This window comes from Pteropus vampyrus, unplaced genomic scaffold (assembly GCF_000151845.1).
Source record: "Pteropus vampyrus isolate Shadow unplaced genomic scaffold, Pvam_2.0 Scaffold78, whole genome shotgun sequence".
Classification (NCBI taxonomy): domain Eukaryota; kingdom Metazoa; phylum Chordata; class Mammalia; order Chiroptera; family Pteropodidae; genus Pteropus; species Pteropus vampyrus.
The window spans coordinates 4,117,575-4,124,051 of record NW_011888859.1 but is presented as its reverse complement, the minus strand read 5'-3'; the positions used below and the strand labels follow the sequence as shown (position 1 = coordinate 4,124,051).

The 6,477-nt window shown below is 36.0% G+C and overlaps 1 pseudogene; it reads left to right on the top strand.

Moving 5' to 3' along the window:
- Positions 1 to 1,315: 1,315 nt before the first annotated feature.
- On the top strand, positions 1,316 to 1,433 carry LOC111741483 (annotated as a pseudogene).
- The last annotated feature ends 5,044 nt before the right edge of the window (positions 1,434 to 6,477 follow it).

The window sequence follows — 6,477 nt, the reverse complement described above, 5'->3', positions numbered from 1 at the left end:
TCAGTCCAGTGCTGACAAGGATATATTCAGTCTGTAAAACTGCTTCATGCTTTTCGCTTACAACTTGTGTCCTTTTCGGTATGTATGTTATTCTTTAATAAAAAGACACAAAATTAAACTTTAAAAATGACTCTGAAAGCAGGGTTAAATTGTAATAAAGCAGACAACTGGAATCTAGCAATGATGAATAAAAAAATTTCCACCAGGGTCTGGAGATACCCTAAAAACTTGGCCAATCTCAGGTGGCCTAGACTCTGGGTTTTAAAAGGTCACATTAGCACAGGGGACAAGAGACGAAGCCTGAGGCCTGAGTAGGGTATGAGGCCTCGATCAGAAACCAGGCAAATCCAGCCCCCCATACGAAGTAATACCTTCAATGCATGAACCGGAGGAAAAACCCGCCTGGAAGTAGGCTTGCCAATTTCACCCTGAGCTCAGGATAAAGGTTAAAAAAGAGGCCACGTGTCCCCTTGGCATTCCTAACTGTAAGCCTGTGTGTGGGGCTAGAATTCACACTGTCTTTGTGGCCTGAAAAATCCAAATCAAAAATTTATTTTAAAGTAGTCTCCAGGCACCGACAGAGCAAATGTAATTCATTTCTAGTGCAACACTTGTTAAAATTCAGTTTTCAAAAAATTCTACAGATGAAGGTCCAAGGACCATAATATCACAACCAGAAGATAAATAGATGAGGAGGTAAATCACTATGACAAAGTTTCAGCAGGAAAACAACCTGCAGAGTCAGATCCACACAGACAGAAGATATTGAAATTATCAGAAACAGAATATAAGTATATTAGCATATTTAAAGAAAACTTTTTAAAAAGCTTGTTAGTATAGTTAAAAAATAAGAGACCAAACTTCACCAGAGAGATATTATGAAAAAAAAAAAAAATAGACCACATAGAAATATATATATTGAAATTAGAAACTCAATGAATGAATTAATAACACATTAGACTCAGCTGATGAGGGTACTGATAAACTAGAAGAGGAAGAAATATTTAGAATGCAACACAAAGTGTTTGAAAATATGAAAGTAAGTTTATGTAATATGTAGGTTAAGAAAGTTAAAAACACTTTATTCTTTCCAAGAAGAAAAATAATGAAAACTATGGAAGAACGAAATTCAAAGATAGAGTGGTCAAGAATATTCCAGAATTGGTGAAAGACAACTCTCAAATTCAGAAATCCCAGTGAAACACAAACAGAATGAATAAAAGGAAAACCACCCTAGAAATATTTTCATGAAGTGACAGAACTCCAGAGACAAAGGAATAAATATCAAACCATTACTCATGTCAAAAGAAATGCAGTCTAGGGCCATGCCACCCTGAATGTGCCCAATCTCATCTGATCTCAAAGCTAAGCAGGGTCGAGCCAGGTTAGTACTTGGATGGTAGACCACCTAGGAAAATCAGGTGCTGTAGGCTTTTTAAAAAAATGCAAATTGCAATTATATTTGAGATAGTATTTCTCATATACTCAATTAGCAAACCCAAAAGTTAGATGAAACACTGAGCTGGGGAAATTGTGGGGAGACAGGACTTCTCATGCATTGCTGGTAAGGATATAAAATAATATAAACCTCATAGAAGGGAATTTAGCCTTATATCAAACAAAATTACATATGCACATGTTCTTTGATCTAGCAACCCTACTCTAAGAGATGGTCCTCGAAGATACATTTGTAAAAATATTAAAAGGTTTTACATAAGGCTATTCATTAAAAAAAATTATTATAATAGAAGAAAAGAGATTGAAATATCCATCCATGGGAGACTAGTTAAATAAAACTATTGTGCATACACACAAAGGAATGTGGCAGACGTGTTTGCAAAATTGAGGAGCATCTCCATATGCTACTATAGAGTGACCTCTAGTTTATTTTAAGAAAAAGAGCAAGGTGCTAAAAAGTGAGGATAGTATGTTATCATTTACCTAAGAATGTTAGAGGGAATTTTAAAAATAGAAAGATAATTTAAAGTCCATATATATAGACAGAAGAAGGACTTTAGATTTCTCTCAATATTCTTTGTTTTGAACTTGGACCCATGTAGGTATTTTAAACAATTATAAAACAAATATTAAATTTAAAAGGAATTCTGAAAAACTGAAAGCATTAATTGTAGATAGTATGATTCTATATGGAAAAGTCCCCAAATAGCCTATGTAATAGAATTAATAAGAGGGTTTGGTAAGTTTGCCAAATATAAAATCAATAGACATGGGTGACAAACAAAAAAGGACGTCTAAAAAGTTATAAAATTTATAGTAACAACAAAATAATATAAGCCACCTAGGAATAAATCTAACCAAGAGATGTATAAAAACTTTATGCAGAAAATAGAAAATACAAAGAAAACATAAATAAATAGAGAGAAATACATTGTTCACGGATAGGAAGAGTGATTATAAAGAGTCCATTTTTTCCTAAATTGAGCTAAAGACTAAAGCAATTCTAATTAAAATTCTTATAGGTTTGGAGTTTATTGCTTTTTTTTTTTGAAAATTTATAAGATGATTTATAAATTTATATGGAAAAATCAAAAAGGCTAAGCCAAGGCAATTTGTCCTACCAGATAGCAAAACTAACCGGTTTCAAGGTTAAAAGGTCAACTATGTGGAACTGGAGGAGGCGTGGACCAAAAGACCACAGGAGCTGAGCACAGCACTGAGAAGTAGATACACACACAGGGAACTGCAAACTATGCCAGAAAGATGTGTCAGAAGTAAAGATCAGTGGAGAGCCTACTTCGTAAATTATGCTGGAGCAAAGTTTCATCACACAGAAAAGTTTTAAATGGATTCTTCCCTCAATCCATACACAAAAATAAAATTGTGGGTGAATTAAACACTTAATGTGAATCTCAAACTATAATATTTTCCAAAGAAGATGTAAGAAGATACATTTACAATCTCGGAACAGAGAAAGATTCTTTAAGCCAACACAAACAGCAAAGACAGAGACACTCATCTTTACTAAAAATTAAGATTTTACTGTTTAGAGACGGCACATAAAAACAATAACGACAACAAAAACCACATAAAGTAAAAAGACAGGCCATAAACTGGAAGAAGATACTTTCAAAATATGTAACAATCAAACAATTATTATTTCCAATATATAAAGATCTTATATGAATCAGTAAGATCCATTTATAAGAATGTAACAGTGTAAATATTCCAAATGTGTGTCCGTGATAACAACATGAAGCAACGAAGTGAATGAAGCACAGCTTCATGCATTAGCGCGATAAACCTTTTAAAAAGTTGTACAAAAAATAAATAAATAATGGCCCACAGTACAGTACCTACATATTCTCATGCATATAAAGCACAGACATGGGCAAGACTAAACGATGATGTTTAAGGCGTGAATATTTTGAAGTCATAAAAACATAAGGGAAAAATTTTTACAAATTTGAAGTTAATGGTTACTTTTGGGGTGCAGAGAAAAGATAGTGACAAGAAAGGAACGCAAACAGGCCTTTAGGTGCTGGTCACTTTCTATTTCTTAAGGCTGAGTTTAGGACTCATGGGTATTCATCGTATTATTTTTTTTAACCTGCATATATATGTATGTTTATGCTGCTTTTCACTATAATATACACCATTAAAATCATTTGTAATATACACAACGAATTTTTAAAATCTTTATCATAGTGAACCATACAAAGTGTTAGAAAAAACTCTAAATTGCCATTAGAAAAATGTAAAAATAATCTTTACTATTCTAAAGTGCAAATTAGAACAAATAAAGTGGTAGCATTTCCCATCTATGGAATTAAAGTTTTGTAATTTTTTTTTTTTTTTAACAAAACAGCCTGTAGTTGTCGAGGGAATTATGTAATATTTTTTCTCAGTATTCATGGGAAAATAAATTGTACAAACTTTCCAAAAGTAATATATTTTTATGGTTATATTCATTTACTTCTTGGATTGTATTCATTTGTATAAGAATGTTTATCGTAACATTACTTATAACATTATAAAAATAAAATATTGGAAACAATGTAAAAGTCCAAAAATACGGAGAGAATTATTGTCCACTAAAATTTTCTGTAATGTCTCTTTTTCTATAAGAGCAGGTATTATTTTTATATTTGAAAAAAATCATAATTTACTGAATTTTTAAGTTTTCTGAGTGATTCCAGTGTGCAAAAGGCTTTCAAAAATGTGTTTCAGGCCATCTCAAGAAGCCCACAGGCTGGGTGTAAGGACGAGACTAGTTGAGAACACACAGATGTTGGATACCATATGCTCCAAGAGAGGCATCTATAGAAATCGTGGAAAGAGAGAAAGCTCCTCTCTGGTTGAGGAGGCTGAAAAAGGGTTGGGAAGTCTCTGTTTTGTATATATTTAAGCATGTAGCATTAAGAACTGGGAAAGTACATGCTTTAACACATTCTCCGTTGTATATGTGTGTGCATGCATATGTCTTTTTATTTAACAGGGTATGAAATGAGCTTTCTTGGAAAAAGTAAATAATGATATTCAAGAGTTCCCTTTCTATTATTTATGGGTCTCATTTCTTACATCTAGATTACTTAATTTTAAATTAATCCTTCAATCAGATGTCTGTATTTTTTTAATTGGGAACCAAAACAAATCCTTTTTTCCTTGAAAAAACTTGAGCGTTCTACTTTGACAGCCATAGGAGATTGCTACATAAAGTTAAAAATACTATATGTACTATTTTTGCATATTAACTGTAAAATTCATGTATTAATTAAATTTGCTAATCAGTCCTGGTGGCTCTGAGAAATCTAACATTTTCACAATTTATATTACAGGGAAAAAAACAACTCCAAGGTGACAAATACCCTTAGGTTCAAAACAGAATCACCCTCTTGTAACTGATGAAAGAAGAGGCATGCTTGTTTTTATGAATGCAATGGAATAATAAATAAATGGAAGTCGGCCACACAGTAACATTTGTTACCCAAACAAATGCTCATATACATCAGTGTATTGGTTATCTGCTGTAAGGCTGGTCCACAGCCAATTTTCATCCAGTGAGCATTAATCAATCGACTGTGTTAAACACATCATGCTAGACCCTGGGGGAGGAAGAGGAGCTTGGGTCAGATGTTTTGGGCTTGGGAGTGGGGAAGGTCAGTTTCTTAGAGGAAGACTTGTGTGCAAATGATTTATTAAGGAAATGCTCCCATAAACACACGTACGCACACACAACAGTCGGAGGATGAGGGACAGGTCACAGAAGGGGCAAGTACGCCACTCAAGCAGTCTCAGAGCAGAGTCAGTGCTGCTTCATCCCTCACACGGGCTCCAGGATGTGAAAAATTGTTTCAATCTGTGGCAGGGGAGCTGTCAGTCAGTCACCCCCACGGGAGTTAAAGTCCTTGGCACGTCCTCTGTCTCTCTTTTGGGAAAAGCTATTGGAGGAAGAAGAGCCTTCACAGGGTGTTCTTGGGGGCAGAAATCCAGAAGGAGGTCCAGCAAGACCCACTCCAAAATAGCATGGGGGACAGGAGAGGGAGGGGACAGACTTGGGCACACCCTTCAACCTCGCATTGATTACAGTCACCAGGCACCGTGAGAAAGAGGAGGCAGCAGCGAAGGCTGAAGAGGATTCCAGCGTGGGCAGAAGACCGAGTTTCTGCTCTGGCCCCTTAGCTACTAACTGTGCTTCTCCCTGACGCCTTTTTCCTTTTCTGTACAACAAGGATCAAACCTGCCTTTCAGCTTAGTTTCAACCAGTAATGAGGATAAAGCACATCTAAGTAATTTATAAGCTGTAAAATTCTATGTAAACAAATCATATTAATTATAATACAAGATGGAATCGCGTGCTAACAACAGGCGCATGACACAGGTTGTGAAGAACCAGAGCAGGGACAGCGTGGGGCAGAAATTTGAGTTGATTCTTAAAGGACGAATAGCATTTGAGAGCAAACTGGGGGCAGAAGAGAGAATTCCAGGTCAAGAGGACACTATCAGAGAGACCTAGAGATATGGAAGCCCATTGTTTCGACTTCGCTTCAGATGTCCTCACCTGCTTAATCAGCCCTCTGCTGAAGTGACCGTCATCTGCTCTGACCCTCTTTGCTTTGATGTCATTCTCAAACGCCCGGGGACTGCTGCTCTCGCTCTTCCCTCTGCCCGGAACACCCCGTCCCAGATCCGTGTATGAGTCCCTCCCTTGTCTCTTTCAGGTCTTTCCTCAAATATCGCTCCCCGAAGGGGTTCCCCAACCATGTAGCAAAGAGCTACGGCAAAACTGAATCTGACATCCCGTCATTGAAGACTGGATTAGACCTGAAATTGAGAAGTTGTGGACATAATAACAACACCTTAGGTTGTAATCTACCCACATTTCCCTTCTGTTAACAACTGAGAATGTAGACCAGTCTTCACGTCAATTAAGAAATTAGGCCTATCGTGCCACCTTTTCTTTGTCCCTTTTTTTATAGTGAAATCTTGTTCTTTGTGAATTTGGATCCAAAATCGCCT